This window comes from Ochlerotatus camptorhynchus, unplaced genomic scaffold (genome assembly GCF_037179485.1).
Source record: "Ochlerotatus camptorhynchus isolate MF236.1 unplaced genomic scaffold, CSIRO-AGI_Acam_v1.1 ptg000404l, whole genome shotgun sequence".
Taxonomy (NCBI): Eukaryota; Metazoa; Arthropoda; class Insecta; order Diptera; family Culicidae; genus Ochlerotatus; species Ochlerotatus camptorhynchus.
The window spans coordinates 2,810,612-2,837,109 of NW_027040890.1; the positions used below are offsets into that span (position 1 = coordinate 2,810,612).

Here is a 26,498-nt window from a genome sequence, read left to right on the forward strand (position 1 = left end):
ATTAGGAAAGTATGCCAAATGGAAACATCTGTTAAATAATTTTACCAGGAAAGACAAGGTACTCTCTGGGAGTTTTTTGATGAGGATATAGAAAATTCCATCATCACCTGGAGCTTTCATATTTTGAAATTTTTTAGTTATAGACCTTACTTCGTCCAAATCAGTCCCCCAGAAATCATCAAAAATATTTTCCTGAGAGAAAATATTCCGAAAATCCCGAGCAACCTGATTCTCAATAGGACTAGTAAGACCCAAACTGAAATTATGGGAACTCTCGAATTGCTTAGCAAGTTTCTGAGCTTTTTCCAAATTTGTGATCAAAATTTTACCACCTTCTTTAAGCGCTGGAATTGGCTTATGAGGTTTTTTCAAAATTTTTGTGAGTTTCCAAAAGGGTTTGGAACTCGGGTCTAATTTAGAAACATTATTTTCAAAAGTTTTGTTCCTCAGGGCAGAGAATCGCTTTTTAATTTGTTTTTGCAAATCCCGCCAGATAACTTTCATGGCAGGATCGCGTGTTCTTTGAAATTGTCTCCTACGGACATTTTTAAGACGGATCAAGAGCTGAAGATCATCGTCTATTATAATTGAATCGAATTTAACCTCGCATTTTGGTACTGAGGCAGCTCTTGCTTCAACTATAGAAGTAGTCAGAGATTCAAGAGCATAATTAATTTCATCTTTGGTTTGCAAAGGAATGTTTGGATCGAAGTTATATTCCATAAATGTTCGATATTGCTCCCAATCAGCCCTATGGTAATTGAAAGTAGAGCTGTTGGGATTAGAAATTATTTCTTGAGATATTTCAAAAGTTACTGGAAGGTGATCAGAACCGAAGTCAGCATGGGTAACCAATTGGCTACAAAGTTGACATGAATCAGTTAAGATCAAATCAATAGTGGAGGGATTTCTTGCAGAAGAAAAGCATGTTGGGCTGTTTGGATATTGAATAGTGTAATAACCTGCAGAACAATCATCAAACAGAATATTACCATTGGAATTGCTTTGAGCATTATTCCATGAGCGGTGTTTTGCATTAAAATCACCAATAATGAAGAATTTAGACCTATGACGGGTAAGTTTCTGGAGGTCACCCTTGAGAAAATTCTTTTGCTGGCCTACGCATTGGAATGGCAAATAGGCAGCTATAAACGTAAGTTGTCCAAATTTTGTTTCAACAGAAACTCCCAAAGTTTCAAAAACTTTGGTTTCAAATGAAGAAAGAATTTTATGCTTGATTCGTCTATGAATAATGATGGCAACGCCACCACAGGGTCCATCAAGACGATCATTTCTATAAATCATGTAATTTGCGTCCTTCTTAACCTTATGGTCAGGTTTAAGGAACGTTTCAGTTATAACGGCAATATGCACGTTATGAACTCTCAAAAAATTAAATAGCTCGTCTTCATTATCTTTAAGAGATCGAGCATTCCAATTTAAAATGTTTAATGCTTTAAAATCCATTACTGAATTTTAAAGTCATGACAATATTATTAGCAAATTTTACTCCAGTTTGAATAGCATCAAACATGGAGTTAGATTTAAGCATATCAGAAATCATGTCAATTAATGAATTCTGTAAAAATTCCATTTTAGAGGCAGTAATGCTTCCTAAGTCAAAATTGTCAAAATTTCCGTTAGAACGTTGGTTAGTATTTTGATTTCTACCCGCTGCAATAGCAGCATAGGTAGCTCCATTAACTCGCTGAACATTGTTAGCAGCGAGGGGAGTAGGTACAGATGAAACATTTGAAGCAGGGGTGATATTTGTACCTACGGGTACGAATGTAGAATTTGTTCCTCGCTGACCGTTGTTAACAGCAGAGGAATTTGTACCTGGTCGGAAACGTGGAGCGTTTCCTACCTGTCGGTTAGAACGAGATTGTAGGATGGCTTGGCGAGTCTTACATTCCCAAAAATTAGATTTGTGGTTTTCACCACAATTTGAACATTTAAATTTCTTAGGATCTTCCTTCACAGGACAGTCGTCCTTTGCGTGAGAGGAATCACCACAATTCATGCATTTAGCTGGCATGTAGCAATTTTTAGTTCCGTGACCCCATCCCTGGCACTTACGGCACTGAGTGAGGTTTTGGAAATTTCCTCCAGTCGTCCTGAAGTGTTCCCACTTCACTCGGACATGGAGCATAAGGCTAGCTTTTTCTAAGGCCTTAAGGTTGTTTAGTTCACTAGACTTGAAGTGAACTAAATAAAAATCATTAGAAATCCCGTTGCGCGAATCGCCAGGACGGGATTTCATTTTCATTTTGATTACTTGGAGTGGCACAACTCCAAGTAATTTTGCCAGTTCATCTTTGATCTGATCCAGGGATTCACCACTGGGCAGTCCTTTCATGACAACCTTGAACACACGTTCAGTTTTGGTGTCGTAAGTAAAAAATGTGTGCTTCTTCTCAGTAAGATACTTGAGAAGACATTTAAATCCGTCCAAGGTTTCAGCCAATACACGGCATTCACCCCGACGTCCAATTTGTAGTGAAAACTTAACTTTCACGAAATTCAAAAGTTCCATGCGAAGAGCATGGAAATCGGTAGTGGTTATCACAATAGGGGGAATCTTTTCCTTCTTGGAATTAAGCCGGGAAAGTTTACTAGAATTTTTCTTGGATGATGGATCATTCTCATCATCCGTGAGCAAATCAAATTGATTACTCAAATTAATTTCATCAGAAGGGGGGTCAAGAGTTTGCCCCTTTCTTTTGCGTTTAGGCGCCATGGCGGCAGTAAATTTTTATCCAATTCGACTTCCAAGCAGATTACTATTAGAATCTGAAGGATCGAAGAGGAATTTTCCAAATCGATATCCAAGAAGGATTACCTCGGGTAGGGTCCAAACAAGGATCGAAGAGGAATAAGAGGAGTTGAAAAAGGTAGAAAATTTTTACAGGTTGAGCACTGAAAAGTGCTGTTTAAATTTGTTGTAGCTTTAGGTAGTAGTAACACTTCCTTAAGCAAAAAGCAAATAGATCCGCACGGCAAGAGAGCACGATGCGGACTGAAAACAGCTTTTGTAAACAATTACTTCTCTCCATGTTTCTAGGAATTCAAGGCACGCCCACGCAAACCAACATAACCATCGGTTAGGGGAAGTCTTCCCCTACCCGATGGGGATGTTGATTTGCGTAGACGAGCCTTAACTGTCTAGAAATCATCAAGAGAAGTCATTGTTTACAAAAGCTGTTACGCCCTAATTCCAGCTCATAAAGCTTGCAATGTTACTTGGGCTACTAAATACTAGTGCCATTTGATACTAATGGCTTGCTTAAGTCGACATCTCGACTAGATGGAAGGTTGCTGTCAACACGACCTATTGTATAGTGACAGCTCAGTTTTAAATTCTCACTCCAGGCCCGGCGAGTATACGCTTTGACTTATAATTATTTGCTTTAACTTGAAAGCTCGACTAGATAGATGGTTGCTGTTTTTTGACAAAGTTGATCAGATTTATAAGACCTATTGTATGGTGGCCAGCTTAGTTGAACATTTCTACACCAGTATACGAACTAACATACTACCATTGACCGAGTTGAACTATTGGATGGTGCACAGTTTAGTTCAGAATTCTGTCACCAGGGAAGTAAGGGTGCCTTTGAAGTAATAATTCTTTAAGGTGTTTCACTGTGAGATCCTTATTCTCGCTACCACTTCGAAACTTTAAGTGCACAAATATCAGCTTCCACGACACGTTACACAATGAAGCTATTACTTTACGTTCGCTGTTCTGCAGAATACATGCAGTAGCAATTTCAGGTGAAATGAGGCTCTAATTTCCGAGATTTGTGTAATTGAAAATTCGAGGTGGAAGTGCATTTATAGCGTACGTAGCGGCCTTTTGTGGAATTTACAAGAAATCACCTTAAATTATTCATAGTTATTATGTCCCAACTGGAACTTTGCTTGTGTCTTCAACTTTCATTTCATCTGCTGTTTTGGGACTGCCATCGTTACTTGTGAAATTTATAAATCAGTAATTTTTTAATTATTAATAAAATTGTTATGCAAAAAAGAAAATATCTCGTAGGCCTACGTCAATCATGCGGCCGTGCTTAGGACAAAACACATTTTTTTTTTTAATTTAATTGTAGCTTGTTTAACAATAAGTATAAACAGCAAGGCTTTTATTGAAAATTGCCGGACAGTGGCATAGCAAATGTTCCGAGTCTTCCTTGTCTATGCCCCAGAAGCGATATACATCATTTTGGAGTATTCCAATCAGCTTCAAGTGATAACGGATGGGATACTGACCTGTTATATTTAAGACCTGTATATATGCTTTGATAGTTGCAGGATTTTGTGGGTCATAGAAATGTTTGGATTAATGAATCGCTTCGACTGCCCAGCCATGGAAGTGTTCTTCCAGTTTTCCTTCACTTTTGAAGATTCCCACGCTTTTAGCTCCACTCTAATAGATGCAGCCGATAAGCCACTAAAGGGCCCTATGAACTTATGAGAAGATCCGAGTCTTGCTAGTGCATCAGCTCTTTCATTTCCGTCAATCCCGCAATGACTAGGAACCCAATATAAGTTGACTTGATTATGACAAAACAATTTGATTAAACATACTCCCAGACGAGTTTTGATGCACATTTCGTCGATTTTAAAGCATTTAGAGCAGCTTGACTGTCGGACATTATACATATATTTGAACTCTTATAGTTTCTACGCGAACATATAATAGAACACTCTAAAATTTCTTGAATTTCAGCTTGGAACACAGTTGTCCATCTGCCCATAGGAACCGATATGTCTATTCCTGGGTCAGTTACTCCTGCTCCCACTTGATTGTTCAATCTTGAACCATCTGTATAAAAAACAATCGACCCTGGACGAAGAATCGGACGACCAAATGTCATGAATTACGCCCAGGGTCAAATACTTGAAAAAGTCGATTGAAATTGTATCTTTTCTCCATCCAGTCTTCATTGTTCCTTACTAGAGAGTTGATACTAACAGTTTTTAGAATCCTAAGATGTCCTCTAAGGTCTCCTTCAAAGAGTTTCACTGACCTTGTAATCCTTAGAGCTTCTAATCGTACAAATTGATGCAATGTTAGCATATAAAGCAAAGCATCCAATGCCTTCGATAGTGTACTTCTCATTGCACCTGTTATTGAGAGAGCTGCTAACCATTGGAGTTTTTCTAACTTTCTCTGAGCAACACTCTTTTTTGTGTTTGGCCACCAGACCAAAGTAACCCTTGGTTTCATAATTGTTCCGGAAGAAGATGGTCGACAAATTTGCCAAGAAGTACTTAGTGTGGTAGGCGATCTGTGGGTGCGGCAAATTCAGCATACCGTACATAACGACCAGCACGATAAACGGCCAAATATATAAAGAATAATGCCTCCAGAAGCACCTGCTGTACTTCCTCCGGTCCCACGAAGGTGACACTCTATTTTGGCCGGATCCGGCATCGTGCCATTACGTGAAACCGATGACGGAGTGGTACAAAGCCAACGATGTTGTTATTGTGCCTAAGGAGGCAAATCCGCAATTTCACCTAATGGAAAAATTCTGGGCGATTATGAAGGGCAAGCTCCGGAAGACAGGCAGGTCTTCAAAAACGACAAGGATTTGAAGAAAGAGTGGATGAAAGTGTGTAAGAAAGATGGCGCAAGTGTTGCGCTGGATTTGATGGGTAGCGTTAAGTCCATGGTGCAGGCATTTAGCCTAGGAGAGGAGATTGAATAAACCAACTTTGCAAAAACATAGCTAATATGTGTTTATTTATTCCCTGAGAGTTTCAAAAATATCCGACTTAAAATGATTTTTTGGTGATCATTTGGTGCTGATTTTTGGTAAGCAAATGCATAGGATCGTTCCGTAGTTGTAGGGGACCTCAATACGCGTTGAAAGAGCAGTGATGATCAGGGGGTTGTAAAGTAGAATGTGCATCATCCACAAGGTTATATTCTATTCCTGACGTAAATGCATATAGAATACAAAAATGCAGAACTTTTGCTGAAAAATTAAATTGCAGAGTGGACTAGGTATGGCATGTAGCGGGAAAAAATAGTAACTCCCAAACGAAACATTTCAGTAACTTGGTGTCTTAACTCTTCACTCGTTTATTACCAAGCAAAAGTTGTGTGTTAAGCGTATTTCAATCAGGAATTTTTTTTTATTAAAATTGATAAATTTGGATCGACTATAGAAATAAGTTCCTGTAGGTAGGTCACCCTTAGCTCAGTCGGTAAAGGCGCAGCTACAAAGCAAGACCATGCTGGAGGCGGCTGGGTTCGATTCCCGGTCCGGTCTAGGAATTTTTCGGGTTGGAAAATTTCTCGACTTCCCTGGGCATAGAAGTATGATTGGACTTGCCACACAATCATATCAATGCAAAAATGGTACAGGCATCGAAAGCTCTCAATTAATAACTGTGGAAGTGCATCTAGAACACTAAGTTGAGAGCACGCAATAAGCTAATATGCGATATGCAATAAGCTTGAAATGCGAAGAAGAAGAAGGTAGGTCACTCTGCACACCAATTTTGGGTCAAAAAATTTCTCAGTGTGCCGCAGGTGTGCCGATTGCGCCGGCAGTGCCAGTCATAGAGCAAGCTGTGATTTTTTGTAAAATATGAATACTATGGTATATTTGGCAACCCGGTATTTCTGACAGCATGAATGTTTTGGTTTGCCATCGCAAGGATAACAGCGATCTAGCGACAACCACTGAGGAATGCTGGCGAGATGACCCGTGAACGGCCCCGAAAATACCGAATATCGTGCTCGATAAGGATTCCTTCTACCGACGAATAAAACGCCTCTACGCCAACTGGAGGGAACAAGAGTTTTCCCATGATGATTCGCTGCAAAAGGTGGATTGCATTCTGACGGCGGTCGGCGTAGACGAGGAAACCATCTACAACAAATCCATCTTGCTGCAGACCTGGCTGCTGGGATACGAGCTGACCGATACGATTACGGTGCTGTGCGAATAGTCCATTTTTTTCCTGACCAACAAGAAGAAGATCAACTTCTTGAAGCAGATCGAGAAGGACGGAGAGGAAGGCATTCCGTCCTTGAAGCTGTTGGTTCGGGATAAGAACGACAAAGAGAAGGCCAATTTTGAAAAGCTGCTGAAGGCGATCAAGAGATCCAAGGATGGCACAACTTTGGGCGTCTTCTCCAAGGACCACTTCCCGCGTGAATTCTGTGAATCGTGGCGAGCTTTCGTCAAAGACAAGTTGGACATGTGCTACGCGGCGATTATCCAGTCGGGTGGCAATTACAGCTTGAAGTTCAGTGCATTCAGCGACAAGAACTATCTGCACTTCGGAGCGATCATCTGTGCTCTAGGTGCGCGTTACAAGTCCTACTGCTCCAATGTAGTCCGAACGTTGCTAGTCAATCCGACGGAAACGATTCAGCAGCACTACACCTTTCTGCTCAATCTGCAAGAGGAACTGCTGAAGGTGATGATTCCGGGCAAGAAGCTTTCGGAGGTTTTCGACTTCGGAATGGATTATGGCAAGATGGAGGATCCCAAGCTAAGACGTTCGGTTTTGCCATCGAAGTTCCGGGAGAATTCGATCATAGTACCTCAACCAGTAAAATTCGGTTTAAAATTTGTAAGTTGATTAGGTTGAGTGGAAGCAATAAAAATTGTGGCCTTGTAAGGACCCTATAGTATACTTTTCAGCAGCAAATCACCAGCACTCGGTCAGTTGGTCATCTACCAAACCAAACTCACTTGAACAATACCGAACTACTTTTGACGGCACAATCGCATGGAATTTGTATTGCTTCCACTCAACCTAATTAGCTTACAATTTTTTATTAAAACTACTCTTTTACTTAATTCTAATTTAAACAGAAATCTTACTTAAAATTTACAAACGTCGCAACGGTGGTAAGCAGGGTTCCTTCCATTCATTTTGGCTAAAAAAATGTTTTATTAAATTATGGAATGATAAGATATTATAATAATATTTTGTTTGTGTAAGCAACAAGAAAAGATTGTGGAGTTTGTGTTTGACACATAATACCAGCCAATGTTGCTGCATGAGAGTCGCAATAAGCGATTTTGTCATTTATCTCACCCACTCTTCACTCTTCACTCTTCGCGAAGAGGCGATCAGAAAATCGCTCATTGTAGCTCTGTCAAAGCTAAATTTGCAGGTTTTATGTGTCAAACACAAACTTTAAAAATTTGTCTTGTTCCTTACACATACAAAATACCATCATAATATCGTACTATTCCACAATTTCCTAAAACATTTTTTTAGTCAAAATGAATGGAAGGCACCCTGGTGGTAAGGGCACAGTTTTTACCCTTCACCGCCATCAAAGCATATCCATCGTTGCCCCAGTAGTTGAACCAGGAGATCTTGATTAGCCAGTAATATTCTTCTTTGAGATTTTCCGTATACAACCGCCACCACTGCATGATCAAATCCATCCAAATTGTTCTTGCATTTCGGTTCGTAGTATACTCCAGTTGCGTAGTAACTGAAAGACTTATGACTCGGAAGCCTTCATTTCGAATTTAAACGTGAACCGAGAATTGAATTGCTGATCTGAGTTCCTCTAGTATATTCAATTAGAGTATGTTTCTGAAATACACAGTCAAACAGCACTTGATGTTATGATCAACTTCAATGACAGCTGTCCAGCAGTGCTCCCATTTTATTTAATGAATAATCCAATGCCTTCGAGATTGTGCCGAGGGTGTGCCGATGGATGGCACAGCTTGCCGAATCTACTTTCGGTACACTGTGCTGAGTGACTTACCCCTTGGTTACTGTTGAAAAAGTTTTCCGGAGTTGCCTTTGTCAACTAACTCACCGATTTCTTGCGAATAAAGGCTCAGTTTCGGAAACTAACAACATACTTAGGTAGAGAAATTTGGTCATTTGGTATAGTTTTTTAGGCGCAGATACAAAGCAAGACCATGCTGGAGGTGGCTGAGTTCAATTCCCGGACCGGTCTAGGAATTTTTCGGATTGGAATTTTTTTCAACTTGTACTTGTCACACAATTATACAAATTCAAAAATGGTCAGGCATCCAAAACTTTCAATTAATAACTGTGGAAGTGCATCTAGAACACTAAGTTCAGAGCACGCAATAAGCTAATATGCGATAAGCAATAAGCTTGAAATGTCAAGTCAAGAATCGCTCCGGATTTGTCTGTTAAAATGTTAAAAACATCAGAGTTTCAGTTGATGTCAGAGCATTCTTCGATGACTTTTAAATTTAGCATCTAACAACCAGTTTAAATATTCAAAAAGCATCATGAAAATTATTCAGTTACTGAAAATTGAATCTGAAAGAGCTAAGAGCTAAGAGAGCTTAAAGAGAAGCTTTTGAATTTTTGATTAAATTGAAAATCAGCAATAATATGAATAATTCAATCATGCCTCGGTCACAACCCCTTTTTTTTATTAGAACGAATGGAATGCCGTAGAACGCTCCATTCTTTTAAAATATCATCTTCCATTCCCTAGCAGCATTTCAAAAGAGAATGAATCAACCGTTTATTAATGAAGCGATCTTTGGATGATAATGGATGACATTGATTGTTTAATGCCATTTACTTTTTGCGGCAATGGTGGCCCCACGCTGTTGAGTACTGCGGATGACTGAGCAAAAATCTAAGTTATTGTGTTAATTTCAGCAACTGGTTTTATTTAAATAACCCCGGAACGGACAATTCATTCAATGCGAACAAATTGATCTTTGTTACTTCACTTGTGATTCCAACAATTACAATTGGTATAAATAACAAACTGGGAAAAAGTATAGTTTTTCAACGCCAACACATCAGCGAAGTCAACTTATTAAGCACATTTCGCAGCAATAAATGCCTCCACTTGTGACTTGAGATGATGTAGCAAAAAAATAAGAAGTTCAAAAATACACTGGCTGATGGCACGGAAGCGATGAAGTCATGATGATTGACACCCCTGTTTTTTGCCATAATCTCCATCAATGACATTGACACATAAGCTATAGAGACTTTCAATGCTTTAAAGGTTATTCGAGAAAAAAAATAAGACAGCGTAATCAATCGCAATAATTTCACAATAACGTACGAGGAATACTCAAAATAATGCATACGTGCATTTCTCGAATGTAAGAATATTGTAGACATCAAATTTGAATAAATTTATCGATGATCTAGAAAAAGATTACTAAAGATCGATATGTCCAATCATTACTTTCCAACCCACCTTCAACCGACTACTTGTTGTTGACTCATCTCATAGTACGAGTTATCCATCCAAAATCCTTCAGAAAAAGATCGATTTTCCTAGGCAAACCAATTTCAACCATCTCGCAAAAAAAAAATGTATTTAGATATCACGTCACAACCTTCCATCATCTAGTAATTCTAGCCATCCCCACAAGAAATGTTGCGCTGAAAAGGGTTGAATGAAACTCTAGAACCAATGGATTCAGATGACAAACTTACCCTCTATAATGCTGCCCGGTGGCTCAGCGTTCACGATGTCACGTTCTTCCGGCGTGTGTACGCGAATAGCCTTTATCTTTGTGCACTGGATAACAATTTACTACACACGTCCTTTCCGCGCCCGCTTCTGCACCACACTTTTCGTCCTCAGAACTACACCGCACACGCGTTTTTGTTTTGACGGACACACTTGCAACCGTTCGTCGGTCGGATGCTGGTTTTATGCTTACCAAACACTTCTCTGTTTACGGTCAAAGTAAACCGGGTGGGCTACTTTTCTGTATGCTTCTTCTCTTTATTTTTCGGAACCCTTCGTTGGATTCTCCTTTTCCAAAACAACACCGAAAGTGCACAGGTGTGCAGAATTTACACTGGTGTACGCGATTCACTAATACCAACGCTCGCTCTCTCCTCCACAAAACGCTCGCTCTCTATCTCGCCGAGGGATGCGCAAAAACTTGTTTTCGGGCTCCCTTCTGTGGATTGTTTTGGTAATCTTCACAGCATCCAACTCTTCGCCGTACCAATACACAGACAACTGGACTGGACAGCGGCAGCAGCATCAGCAGGCGGCAGTGAGACGAGATACCGAGATTGGTGTTGATAACCTTCCGGGGAGAACAGAAACAAAGAAGAGAAATAAACATTCAGTGTATAAGAAAACCACTCACACACAGTGAGAGGGGGCTCTGTGCTAATATCAAAGACGGCGGCGGCGTGGAAAAGCGGGTTTTCAATGGATGCTGCGATGGTGAAATGTGTTTTCTTTTTATGCGGCGGGAATTGGGCTCTTCGTAAAATACGCGCTGCTTTTGGGGGTAAATTTTGCACTTTGAGTCTTTTGTTGCACAGCGAAATTAATTCGAGTTTCGGTACCATTTGTCAACTGTAATTGGTTTTGTGTTAAAGTTGATTAACCGGACCAAGTACAAAACTCTTCCCCAGCCGCTCGCTCGTTGCCCGCTACATTGTTGCAATTTACAAGCATTTTGAATGCAGAAGCTGATAGCGAGGGGAACCAGAAGCAATTGTTTCACCTCTTTTCACTTGTCTGTTGTGTTGTATTCTCTTCCTGCCGGCTCTCTACTCCACTCCCCGCAAGCTCACAGACTTGGGTGCACTATTTTCACACAACCCAGACTCCACTTTGGGCATCACACACAAAAGTGCCTGTGCGAGTGTAAGTGAGCTGAGTGTGTTTTTCGAAACACACGCTTTTGTTGTTTTAAATTGTTTTCAATTTATACTCCACACGAAGCACACTGAAAAGCCTAACAGAAACGGGCATTTTCAAGATAATAATGATTCAAAAATAAAGGAAAACTCGTTCGCGCAATTCTTTTATCTTTTGGTACTCGGCTGCCTCTTTTCACGCCGCGGGGAGCACGTTGTTGTGCTAGACGCCCTCTCGCGCTCCGTCCCTCATCTTACGTTTCGTACCTACTTGTTTCTGGTCATCCGTTATAATTCGCTGGGGTTAGGGTTACCATCATTGGGTTAAGATTATTCAACAAGATTTGGAAGAAACATGTGCAACATCTTTAATCAATCGTTGCAAATATAAATTCTGCAAATTGAGGATCGTTGAAGGATTCTTCAAAAACATGTGACAACAGATCTTGCAGGAATTGAAGTTGGGAAAACAGTTATGTAATCTCAGCATTCGGTGTTTTAACGAGGATTCTGATATGAAGAAAGGCGGCTACCACCTTGAAGACGTATGCTCAAGGCAACAGAAAACTTACTAATACTGTTCAGTCGGAAGATGTTTTTGTAGAAAGAGAGAAGGATTAGTAATCACTGCCTTAATTCACGCGTCACTTTTCAAATAGACCAATCTTCTTCTTCTTCTTCGCATTTCAAGCTTATTGCATATTGCGTGCTCTCAACTTAGAGTTCTAGATGCACTTCCACAGTTATTAATTGAGAGCTTTCGATGTCTGTACCATTTTTGCATTGGTATAATTGTGTGGCAAGTCCAATCATACTTCTATGCCCAGGGAAGTCGAGAAATTTTCCAGACCGGACCGGGAATTGAACCCAGCCACCTCCAGCATGGTCTTGCTTTGTAGCTGCGCCTTTACCGACTGAGCTAAGGGAGGCCCCAATCTACATTGACCGATGCTTTTCATCGACGCTCTTTTTCGTTAAAAACTTGGCTGCATTCATATTTCAGACTAATTTTTCTACGTAGTCTGTTAAAAGAAAGTATTATTAAGCGTATTGGACGATAAGAACAGCTGAACATGTTTTTGGAGCCGCGTTATTGTAGATGTAGATTGCGAGAATTACTTATCCTTGATAGATACGCGTATTTCATCTACAATGGGCAGACTTCTTCAGTGTCTTGTACTAATACTGGACTCGACACACAAGAAGTCTGCACGAAACGAGAAACGACGAAATACGCGTAGCTGTCAAGGATAAACAATCAAGTTAGTGGAAATAAAAGAAAATTACTCAATCGTCTCTATCTCTCTTCCTCTTTCTAAATTAATAAAAGAAAAATAGGATGGTGGGTATTGTAATCTCTACTCTCATCCTCAATGAAGACAGAATCAAAAACATGAAAATCATGTAAAACAAAAATGCATGTACTAATATCAGGGAGGACACTACAATTTTGAAATACATGTGGCTTATATCGCAACTAATTGTCAAATTTAATTTTCGATAGTTTTATGAAGTCCGAAATTGAAACGCTATTGGGCCGAGTAAGTCATTAAAATGAATGTTTTAAAGTGATAGATTGAACTTATAGATTATTATACAAAACAATAAAATTTACGGAATAACACTTTTGATAACTTGCATAACACTAACTTGAACAAAGAAATTGGTTGGTGATTCCATAAAAAAAGCTTTCAAGACTTTGAGGTAAAGCCAGTTTCACATTCTTGAACTTATCGAAATTTCAAACATAACGTTATTTTCAACATTTCAGATAAAAAAGTAGAAAGGTCTGTGCCTAGGGACACGAACGGCCCATTGATCAACTATCTATTATCTCAACTCTTTCTTTTTTTTGAATTGTAGGCGTACTAAATTTGTAGTACTTTTTTTCAAAGAAAAAGTTGATTAAGAAAATCAATCAAAATCACTTGCACCACTGCTTCCAAGTTTGGTTACAAGATTACAACTCTGGAGAACATTTTGTGTGGTCGTTAGGGCTTGTGGTTCTGAATATGGACAAACAAGCACAGATAAATTCTATTCCAACTCTTTACTGATGTAAGCTTGATGGCCCTGAAACGGGCCGTTTTATTGAAGAGGACATCCATGGCCACTTACGCACGGCGTGTTAAGTGTAGGTGACAGTATCACGGACCTCATTTTCCAGGAACACCTTCAGCACACCTCGTAGATCAGACCGGAGATACGTTTGACACCACCACGGCGAGCCAGACGACCGATGGCGGTTATCTCGAAGAACTTTGCGATGACGCTTGGCGCCAGTCAATTTTGCTTGTTAGGTGTGAAGGAGTGGACTAGCCACCACCTTCCTACTGCTGCTATTGCTGTTCACCACGCCGTCCGAATCGAAAATGAGCTAATGCCATACAGCGGCGCTCTTTTATATCTTTTCAAGTAAAGCAGAATGATGTACAACCAAGTGGTATAAAAGCTACAAAGACTCCTCCCATTATGAGTAGTTTGCTATCAAGTAGCGACACTGGCTTTTTTCCTTTTGCGTACACGGCGAATGAAAACGACCCAAATTTGAGTTTAGTTCACTCATAATCGCCAAAAGTGCAGGAACTCAGCGATGAGTAAATTTATCTCATGGTTTCCTGTGGAAAACCCTAAAAATCTGCCAGAAAATGAGGAAATTGATGAAAATTTTATTCAGTCTCGGAGTAGTACCAATAGACTGAGTGAATCCAATCTTTACTTTTCTCAAATTCTGGAATTATTCCATGGAAAATTCTGGAAAAACCTGGGAAAACATGAGGCAAATTTACTCATCGCTGAGTTCCTGCACTTTATTTCTTATTTCTGACTAAACTCTAACTCTAACTAAACTCAAATTTGGGTCGATCTCATTCGCCGTGATATCACCTTGAAATATATCGGCGCCGGTGGTTAGGGTGATTACCTCTCACCGCGGCAGGCCTGAGTCCAATCTCTCCATTTTTATGGCACAGACCTGTTGGTCCATATTAGGAGTCCAATCTCACCGGCATGTTCTAAGTAAGGGGGAGGTAGTTGTCAAATACGAACAATCGTCGCCTACCTTGCATAACTGGTTCCAAACGTAAACAAACCATAAGAAACCTAGAGCGTCGGTAGCATTGGAGCTCAGTACGGAAAACATATCTCGCGTCACTTTTCAATAGGTCTCTCTCAACTCTCTTACGTAAATAACTCGGCTTCACAAATGTTTCCTGTCGTCTTCGTCGAATTAGATGCTAGATTGTTGCTTCTTACATCGAAAATATCCGGCCGTGGCGATTCAAAGTGGATCAAGGTTGATCAAAATAATTTGTACCCCTGCTTCCAGTTTGATTACATGAGCATGTTGTGTGATCGTTGGTTCTGAATATGGACAAACAGGCAGATGAATACTATTCCTAATCTTTACTGTAATAAGATTGGTGGCCCTGAAAAGAACCGTTTTGTTGTCAAAGTTGGTGATGATTTAACCTCCGAAACCAAACAGAGTGCGCCTCTGTCACTTCAAAACGTAGATGAAATCCATGGCCGCTTACACTTGGCGTGTTTAGTGTAGGTGACAGTATCACGGATCTCATTTTTCAAGAACACCTTCACCTTCAGAACACCGCCACGACGAGCCAGACGACGGATGGTAGTTATCTCGAAGAATTTGCGTTTGGTTCTTAATATGGCGATAAGTGTGCAAAATATTACGCAATTCCATCCTCCCTATTCGCACGCGCCCGAGGATCGGAGGCGAATGCCACTTCGACTTGTTTCGTGTACTTACTACTCTCTGACGACTGTGCTGGGGAAGCACCCTATGCATGTATAGGTAATTGGTGGATTTTTAAGTTAACTCGACGCTTTTGGACAATGCTGGACATTTACCAGTTTTCAATAGTTTCTTGTTGAAAATCAACATTTGGAAGCATTGTTATTAACGTTCAAAATCTTTCTTAATTTGTTACATGTTCCATTTTCGGTTTTCACAAAGTGTACCCCCATATAGAAATCAAAGACGTAGTCCTACGTCAAAAATATGGCTTTAAGACTTGGACAAAATTTGAGCATTATGACACTGAGGAATTATTTACAGAATGTTGATAAGAATGCTATGAGTTTTAAGGAATGTTCGAAAGAAATTTTACTGAAATGTAAGTTCCAGGATATTTCGGGTAGTATTTCAATAAAATTGTAAGGAGAACTAAAAATCACCTCAAAGTAGTTCCGAAAAGACTATTATGTGGATTATGAGTAGAAGTTCAGAGAATTCTAAAGCAAATCTGATGGAATTTCAGGAAGGTAATTCGGAAGAGAATTCAAGTGAACCCTACGATAAACATATTTAATTGAAGTATCCTATACATGATAATCTAATGGTCAAATACGACTGAAAATCACTTAAATGTTAACCCGACACGAATGCCACGAATATGGTAAAGTGTTGTTAATTAAATTATAATTAAAATAATAACTTCAATTTTAATCGAACTATGAAAGAGCTGAGGAGAGCTACAAGGGAACATCAATAATATTTTCAAAAGAAGATACTTCCGAACAAAAAGTAACACTTTTTTTTGCAAAATGTTAAGCTAATTTTAAGATAAGTATAAAGGGAATTCCTGAGAAAATTTAAATTAATTTGCGAGGGATCTCCAAATAGAAGAATTCACAGGGAAGTTTTAACATATTTTCAAGTTTCCTTACAATTTTATAAGTTTAAGGAGATCATCAAGAAATTTACAAAGGGAATCCTAAGAATGGTTCAAGAGCAAAGAGAACATCAAGAACAATCAAAGAGCTTCTTACAAGGGCATTTGGAGAACAATGTCAACGGAGTTCTGAGGAAAATTGTCATGGAATTCCGAGGAAAAATCAATTTGTGTTATTTTTTTTTTTTTAGAATACCGTAACGCACCGAATACAGTCTTTTAATCCGGAAGTTTAATTTTTAATTAGATACTTCATCAACTTGGTAACATAATAATCATGTAAGATGAACATGAACGAAACTATAGGATCATGTAAAAAATTACGTGACATTTGGATCATATCAACTTTTAAAAGTGCCCGTATTTATGGACTAACTGTCCGTATTTCGATGCATTACGGTGCTGTCTACATTTTAAAAGATATTCGGATTGATTCGTGTATGCTTTTGTAAGCAAACATTGACATGTACATACGATTCCTAACGAATAAAAGCTCAATCTCGGTAACCAACGATAAAATCAGTTAGAAGAATGATTTTGATAGATCTATTTGTTTACAAAACCATGTACGTCTTTATCACGAATGATTCCGGATATACCAAAAGATTTCTGTGGAATGTTCAAAGGGAATTTTAAAGAAAATTATGGAGAGAAGTTTAGGTAAATTCTCGCTAGAATTATTAATGGATGGAATGGATGGAATTTCTAAAGTGTTCTGCACCTGAGAATATGGAGAACAGTGGAAAAAATTATAAGATAATTCATGGGAATCCTAAAAATAGCTCTTAAGACATTTTGAAATGATCATAACGAAAATTCATGAGACATTTTCGAAGATATTTTGAGATAAGTTCCGAAGAAATAATCTAGATAAATCAGACATAGCGAATGTATCAAGATCCCGTACACTGAAATTGAAGATACAGGATATAGAAAATTGTCAAGATTCTGATACTTCAATTGAAAAGAAGTTCCATGACCCTGTCTGTTCTATGAAAACTGAATAAGATCATGGAGCTAGATATTTCTAAAACGATTGTTAGTTAGATATAACGTGTAACTGTAAGATGTGTGAGATCTGACACTAGGAAAAATCGTCTGAACGTCGGAAAAAAAATCACGTTTCTAAGGCTTAGAAATTTCTAAGACTTTTCACTGGATTAGCAAAATTATCACGATCTTGAACTTGGCTCTGAGACAGTGGTAATTTTTTGAGAGCTCAGATTTATTTTTTGGAAGTCTGTACTGAGAAAAAGAAAAAGAAATCAAACTTAAAGAAATATTCAAGAATCTAAGATCAATATTTAAGAATATCAGGCATACGTTGAGTTTTCAATCGAATTCCGATTATTTCCCAGTTCTTTTCGATTCCATGTTTTCCTGGATCAGAGGCCATCCTGCAGTATTCTTTCTCTGAAAGATTTTCGAATATCAATAAGATTTCTCATCGCAATCAGGCCAAACAGAGAAAAAGCTGAATTTATCCACCTTTGGTGAGATCCCTGCTTACACTTAATATGACCCCCAATGATCTCATTTTCGATTGAAAATGTGATTACAGGTGCCGCATGATGGGTTTAAGTCCAAGTCAGAAACTGGGTGTGGTCCTGGGCACTCAATATGACTCTTGTGTTGGAATTATCGTGTGATTTGATGTGCCGCATAATGTGTTTGGAACTTTTCAGATTGCTTCTAGCCTTATGGCCTGTATTCAGCGGAACATGTTCCTGACATATCTCCGGAACCAGTTGACCGATTCCAAAGATATTCAGTATCGTTCAATGGGACCATGGTACCTTCCATTTGGCGGCTATGGTGTATTCAGATTTGAGCGTGCATTGGCGGAGCGGTGCAAAATTTGCGTTGGAATGAGAGAGACAACTAGTACTTCTCTCCCTCTCGTACCTTTGGAAAACCGCGCTCCACGCGTGAAATATCGCTCAGGACGGAGACCTCCTTTATCATGGCAGTACCAATGAAGCGAAGCTTGCCCAAATAGCCCATCCCGACGAAACAGGAAACTTCGCAGGTATTTCCACATTTGCCAAACTGAACACAAATCAATATCTCCACGGTTCTTCAGACCGACTCAAAATTAAGTTGAATTAGCTCAATTTCGGCAAAAGTGGATTTACTCCAAAGTGTCATCAGCAGCAAATCTAAACACATAAAGCAACCAACGATACAGACAAAACGCTTGCTACGACTACCACAACAAACTCTCTCTGCAACACAGCTCGATCGGAGTGGTAGTAGGCCTGCTTGCCTGCTTTGTTGCAATATACATGATTGAGGACATAGCTTGATCGGAATCGAAACAAAACATAACAAAAAATTCCCATTAACACACATTTATTATCTTCGGCTATACTTTGAAGCAGCTTGCCAACAATTTGGACGTTTCCTCCACCGGCTCGAGCGAGCTGTGCTGCAGAGGCTGTTTTTCATGAAAAAAAGGAAGAAGATTATATAATTATTGCTTTCCATTTCTGACAAAGCGTTGATAGCTTGTCATTTTGTCATTTAAAGATATTTTTGATTCCTTGGTCATCAGTCAATCAATCAGTTAGACAATAGATTTAGCTGTCACTTTGCTGGAACGTAACACATCCGGCTGCATTGAGCGCCGCACTTCAGAGTTTTTTGGCGGAATTCAACTGAAGAACGAACCGGAGATGAACTAGCCTACGGCTAAAAATCTCCTAAATAAAGAAAACTTTAGAAAATTTTCAAGCCGTTGTTAAAATGCTAAAAAAAAACTTGATCACTTGCGACCATCTTGAAAACCATAAAACCTGGATGGCTAATCAATAAACGCATTATATCACTTGTTTTTAACTTTTTATCACCCATAACAACTATCAAATTTATAAAAGTACTTATTTCGAAAAATAGAAGCGTTTCAACTAGCAAGCCCCACTAGTTCCTCGCTTGGATACCAAGTGTGCAACAAAAATTTCTTTTGGGCCTCAGGCCTCTGGCTCTCTCTCTCTCTCTCACACACCCTCGCGTTCTCGCTCGATCTGTATCGTACTCATACGCTCACTGCCAAGAATACTGTCTGCGCTAGATCATAGTCGTGGGCGTAAATCCAAACCTTCTATGCCGTATATCTCGAAAATGGTTGACGATATCGCCAAACGGACAAAATTCGCAACATCCGCCCACTATCCTTTAGTAACCAAAAGATAGCTAGAAAAGTTAGCTTTCAGATAGACTTTAATGTATCTTGGGATTTTTTGCGAAAGATGTTGAAATAAGAAATAACAAGTAAAGTATTCTTTGGAAAATATCCGTTTCTAAATTATATAATCTGTGGTGTATACTGTAGCAAGCTTCATAATGCCTTTTTCAAAGCACACCAACACGCACACACATACACACACGCAACATATATCTATCTCTTATGGTTCATGAGTTATGATTTTTTAAACAAGCAGGTTAGGGTGGCCCCTAGACAATCGGCATTCTTTAAATATCTTTTTATACGTTCATTTCTAGTGAAATTTTTGCTATGTTGTTATCTCTTTTATTTGAAAAGTGATGGCTAGTTTTTGCTGAAATTTTTTTTTTTTAAATTAAACTAAATGCTTTAAACAGAAAAAGCTCTTGCAGTTTTAACCAAAAATTAAGAAAAAACGATGTTTCCAATGAAATTGAATGTTTGTAAATCGGTTTGCTCCATTCTGTGATATTAACAATTGAAAAGAGCAATTTTTTCGAAGAAAATAGCCTTTGACTTTCTAATCAAAAAAGATAGTAACCTAGTTGCTTGAGTTGCTCAAATCAGAACAATGTTTTTACGAGAAATTAACGCATGAAAATATATTCAAAGAAAACCGATTTTAGTGGCCACCCTAATCTGCTTGTTTAAAAAAATCATAACTCATGAACCATAAGAGATAAAAACGTTGTATCTTGAACAAAGTTGCTTTGCATTGATTGTTCTACAACTGTTCAGAACACTGCTTTGGTCTATCTCAAATAATAAAAAAGTTTGTATTTTTTTAATTTAATTTACCAATTTTATGGGCCTGTAGACTTGGAGACATACTTCAAGTCTCCGCGTACATCGTACGGGTTAGGCAAAAGATATGCGTCTATCTTCAAAAAACTGTCGCATTAATGGCCCTTCGCTCATTTTCAACTTCTATTAAATTTTCATACTGCCGTACTCTAACGGAACTATCCACCTACCCTCTTCTAAAGATCATTCTCTAGCTAATAAATCATTACACTAAAAGCTTCATGTTAGCATTTCCAACCAACTCTGAAAATCGCTAACTTCACGTATGAAGTAACATAAACACACTTTGAATGTCTCCAGAAATATTTTGGAACTGTCTTAAGAATTCAATATCCTTTAGGTTTTTCTCAGAATATTCTAGAACGTTTTTTTCTCAGAACACCTTGGAAATGAAATTCCCCTAATGTTTCAAAAGAATTTCCTCTGTATTCTCCAGAAATTCTTTCCAAAATGAACTTGAAATGATCTCCGGAATTTCCTTGAACTTTTCCCCAATTATCTTGCAGCTATCTGCAGGATTCACTAGAAATTATTTGCAGAACTTTCATGGAATCATCCCCAGAAATCTTTTCTTTTGGAACTTCGCTTCAGAATTCAATACCCTTGAGGTATAGTTTTTCTACCAGAAATGTTCAATAAAGCTTGCCCCTCCATTCAACAGAACTGTGCAATTTTTACATCAGGAATTTTCAATTCAGCTATTCCCTCCTTGCAGCAGATTGAATCTTACACCAGAAATTTTCAATACAAACTTGCCCCCAGAAAATTTAACACCAGAAAATTGTACACCAGAAAATTTTACACCAGGAAATTTCAATTGACCAGAACGATGCAAATAATTCACCGTTAATGTTAAAAAAAATGATTCCCCAATCTTCTGATTGGTGCAGATTTCCTTTTTCCATTTTCCAGATTTTCAGATTTTTCAGCATAAATTTTCAGTAAAGCAGTTTCCCTCCAATCATAAGAATGGAGCAAATTTTACACCAGAAATTATAATTAAAGTTTGTTCCTCTATTGAGCAAAAGGATGCAAATTTGAGACCACACATTTTCCGAAAAGCTTGCCCATCCGTTCACCAGAACGGTGCAGATTTTCCTCCAGAAGTTTTCAATGTAGCTTAATTTAAATAAAGCTTGTGCCTTAATTTACCAGACCAGTACAAGTTTTCCACCAGAAATTTTCTGTTAATTTCATTTATCAGAGCGATACAAATTTTGCACCAGAAATTTTCAATAAAGCATTCTCCTCCATTCACCAGAATGGTGCACCAACAATTGTTTTACCATGCACTTTTGTGGTGCAATTCTCAGGCACCAGAATGGTGCAAATTTTCTACCATAAATTTTCAATTAAGCTTGCATTCATCAGAACGATGCAAATTATGCACCAGAAAAATGAATAAACCTTGCTTCTACATTCACCACAGTATTCCTAACGTTCCACAAGAAATATTCAGTTAAATGTGCACCTCCAAATTTTTAGCGTGATTCAATTTTTCCACCAGGGTTATTCATTTTGATTAGTCCCTCCATGATTGATGATATTTTTACACCAGATACTCAATAAAAAGCTTTCTCTTCGATTTATCACCATGAAGGTGAATTTCTTCAACCTTAAATTAACCCTCTTCTTTTATCCCTCCATGAAGCACCTTGAAAAAATAATTACAACAGTATTTTTTTGTATGCACCACTGTGGTGCAATTTTTTGACCAAAAAATTTCATTGAAGTTTGTCGCTTCATGCACCTTTATGGTGCAATTTTCAGACACCATCTCAAAGGAATTGCCGCAAGAAAAGGTTTACAGTGCCCTTATAGTATGAAATTAAGTTATTTTACCTTCAAATCAAGTTATCAAGAAAACAAGTTATTTTATATCGTAATTTGGAAATGTGGAAATGAACATCTTATTTATAAAAGGAGGGGCAATTTCCCCAGCTTGCCCCACCCTGTGCACGCCAGTTTGTTGTTGTTAAATCAACAATCGTAATCGTCTTAATGGGGATGATTTTGAGTATCAAATGCAAAATTATATTTTTTTTTACGTAGGATTACGTCTTTTGGCAACATATTGGGGGTGCAATTTCAAAAAAACTAAAATCGGCCGCGTTACGAAAAGTGGTCAGGATTTGACCACTTATAACTCTGTCAATAGCGGATGGATAAATAACGTGCTCAACTTTTTGGCTCAGCTCTGGTACTCTCTTTGGTCCCAAGCTAATCGATTCACCCCTCGAAACATAGGAAAAAACAATAACCCCTCATTTTATCTGTCAAACTTTCATAGCGAATCAAAACAAACATTGCGTAGTACTAGAATTTAGACTAGAATGGGGTACGTTAATCGTTTGCTTGGGACCAATAGGCTAGTCAAGTAGTGAGCCAATTTAAAATCGTTAGTTTCATATTGATTGTTGATAAAACGGTCCTTTTCAGGACCACCATAAATTTGTCAAAGAGTATTTTATGGACACTTCTCGCGTTAACTTTCAAATAGACATCTATCTACATCTACATCTACATGGATCGATTCTCATCATCGACTCTCTCTTTCGTTAAAATTATCATCGATTGCCCTTTTAATGCAATAAAATTCTTCCCGAATTTTCTTAATAAGAGGGGCTTAAAATTTGCATCAAAAAGCATCAACATAGGTACCGTCCGGTATGCTCAGATTCTGCTAATGATGTGTTTTCCCTAACACAGATTTAATTTCCGAATACCAATATCAATGGACTCTCTTCAATCTCTTCAAATTTCTACAATTGTATTGCGAAGTAAGTGATATTTGAGAAATTGTTTGCGGGTTTATCGATATAGCCATGTCGCAGCATTTGGCTAAACAATACAAGCGTGCAAAGGAACTGCATGCGGACAAACCTCCGAAGAAGCAGCCGAAAACTGATGCTGAAAGAAATCGATGTTAGCGAGACAGGATCAGAACGGCTAGATACAACATTGCTTTATCTACTGGTTGGGATGCTGGATAAGGATCTTCAAGACGAGGTAGAACATTTGACTATATCGCTTTGAAACAAAGAACCAAATTGAGGACTACTATGCCATCGCCCTTGACCAAAATGTTCACCAATCGTTCCAGGTGCAACGCATGAGCACCGCTATCATCTCCAAGAACATCGAGGAAATAATTCCTCAGCATTGTTCTAAACTGGCTCCCAAGCTTCCAACCCATCGGTCCTTTTCAGGACCACAAATTACTGATAAAAGAGTTAACTAAAGAGCTCAAGTAAGAGCTTGTATCCAAGACATATTGTCCAGGATTGGCTTGTACCAACAATCAATGCGAAACTAACGATTTTAAATTGGCTCACTACTTGACTAGCCTATTGGTCCCAAGCAAATCGATTAACGTATCCCATTCTAGTCGAAATTCTAGTACTACACAATGTTTGTTTTGATTTGCCATGAAAGTTTGACAGATAAAATGAGGGGTTCGTGGATTTTCATATGTTTAGAGGGGTGCATCGATTAGCTAGGGACCGAAGATAGTACCAGAGCTGAGCCAAAAAGTTGAGCTCGAACATAATTCATCTACACTGGGTCGAAACGCTCGTCATTGCGTGTGATGGTAAATGATAAAAACAGATACTGCCCTGAAGTAAAGTCAGCACTCTATTCTGAAAATTGGAAAACATTTCATTAGTGAACAATACCAGCACCGGACACTGTTCATTAAATCATTCAGCTCATTCAGTTATATCTAGAACCATTTTCTTCTTTAAGTTCCAAGAAATGGTAACCCTATCCCATGGTACCATTCCGACATCCTCTTTAACATTGTAGCACAAAATTTTGCTCATTCCTTACCCATTATTTCGGATGCTCTTAAACGCACAAAAAATATGCAATAAAATCGTTATAATTTCATTACCCCGCTTCATAGGCACCGAGCCAAGTTTATTATACATACCTATATATTGTTGCTTAGTATCATATCTGCGCAACGGCTAAGTGAGAAACCGATTTCTAGCACGACCGACCAGCGAGTGTAGAAGCACAACGGTTGGAGGTACCGGCCTTTGAAACGCGCGCACATTTTTCTCGTACGTTCCTATTTCTAAGCAGACACGTGTGTGTGCATTTCAACTGCGAGAAGGCCAAGTGCATCCACAACAAAGGCTTTTTCCCCAACAAAAGTGGGAATCATATCCACCAACAATAACAGCAACAAAGTTTGTAATGTCATTGAGATTAAAAATGCTGCTACTCAAGCCTTTCAGGTACCTAAACCGCGTAGGGCTGTGAGCACTTCTTACCTTCAACTGCATAAAGACATGGCTTCTTAAGCGACTAATAAGCATTGTATGACTGGGTAAAATGGTTGAAGAAGATTTCACTTTCGGGGGTATTATCTACTACAAGAAAAAAAAAAAATAACAGTGAATGCGTGAGATAAACTTATCAAACTTGATGTTTCTCCCCCTATTGTCTCCGACCGATTGCTCCGCTACGATGGCAGAGGAAAGCTACCGAACGACGCGTAGTTGAACTTTTGCTTTTGCGGGGGAGATTTCGCCGTATATGAAACACGCAGTCGGTGGAAAACAATTGGAGAAAAGTGTACTTTCGTTTAGGAGATATCACGGGTTGGGTAATTTTCAATGTAAATAAGCAGACAGTGATTGATCGAATTAGGTAGAATCTCGTTAAAGAGGTTTATATCATAAATTGATTTACAGCAATTTGTTTAAATTGGTAGCAATGACCGGTACCATTCGAAAAAAAGTGCGCTTCCTTCATCATCATAATTTAGGGCTGTTTTGGAGAAAATCGACTTTCCAGTGACTGCAACCCCCGCAAAAAGTGCCCAAAACAAGATCTCAGCTTTCCATTACAAAAAAAACCTCCACATGATTGTTATCGAATGTACACTAGCGTCAAAATGTGTGGCAACCGGAGCGGTATCAGCCAACATCCACCACGGCACTTACGTGTAATCATGAATGTAAATGTAATATTAATTTCCTGTTTCCGAAAAATCAATGAACTTTTCGTTTCGGTTTGAAGCCAAATTTGGTAATTCCGCTCATTTGGGAGCGAAAATTATAGGTTCACATAGTGAGTTAAGTACATTGATTGTCGTCGGGTGTTTCGGCTTGATCGCGTACGAGCTCACTTACGTGGTGCGGTTGCGGGAGGGAGTTTATTCAAATTTCGAAATCTCTGAGAGCACATGTCAGTTTTTTACACACTGTGAACGATTGGGAGTTTGACCGAACAGGGTTTTTTTTTAAATCGATGATCATTCGAATTACTCAATAGTCATTACGTTTCATGCAAGAAGTGTTGTTGGAATTAATATCCGAAATATTATGAGCTTGTTAGATACACGCAATATGGAAGTAAATTAGAGACTTTTAAAACTAATTCTGATATGGTGCCAAATGTATTAACAGATTTCGTGGAAGACCGACTACTCATGGATTTTTGTCATGTTTTAAAAAGTATGAATTGGGGAAACCCCATGTAAAGATCAGTGCACGAAGGTTTGCTGCACTCTTCTCTCACCCGTAAATTTTGACAGTTTTGGGTGGTTTGTTTTGGCTCCCATTCGTTGCCATCTCTTTTACTCAGAGACAAAATGATTGGAACCAAAAATTGAGGTTAGGGACCGTGCACTGCTCTATAAGAACCTCGAATTCATGATTTCAGAGTTAACAAGTCAATTATGCGTTTGGTAGGATACTTTAGTTAATAAGCTACGGAACGAAGTCAATGAGAACGCGTGATATGAAGGTTTGCACACATTATTCCCAAAAACAAAAGAAGCGCACCGACCGAATCAACTTTTATCTTCATCCGATAGGCCGAAGTGAATTCATTGGCGTTTCAATGCGTTAGGCCGAGTTTAGAATCCGTAGGCCGAGTTCGGCGTCAAGAAGCAGTGTTAGACTTTTGACAATATCTCAACCATTTGTTTCTCTTTATCAAATCTTACGGTACGTACGGAAAGGTAAATCAATTTGAAGGCATCAGTAATAATAATATTCGGTTTGGTGCTAAACTACGCTAGATTAAGAAAGACAAAGTGCAGGTAGTGCTTAATAGGCCGGAATTGGGGTAGTTAACCCTAGCGCAACCCAAAATGCAAGAGGAAAGGGGCCTAACATATGATTTCAAATCAAAGGTTGCAGAAC

General features: G+C 38.7%; 1 protein-coding gene across 2 annotated transcripts in view; it reads right to left on the reverse strand.

Annotated features, from left to right (window-relative positions):
* Positions 1–26,498, reverse strand: part of LOC135710881 (protein FAM107B) — a 263,826-nt gene that overhangs the window by 222,453 nt on the left and 14,875 nt on the right. The window contains exons 1-2 of one of the 2 annotated variants that reach the window (XM_065233592.1): positions 11,478–11,714; positions 10,433–11,048 (exon numbers count right to left, since the gene is read on the reverse strand). The gene's annotated coding sequence lies outside the window, so the exon portion shown is untranslated. Of the gene's footprint in view, positions 1–10,432; positions 11,049–11,477; positions 11,715–26,498 lie in introns of those variants that run through there. The other variant, XM_065233591.1, reaches the window with a different exon arrangement.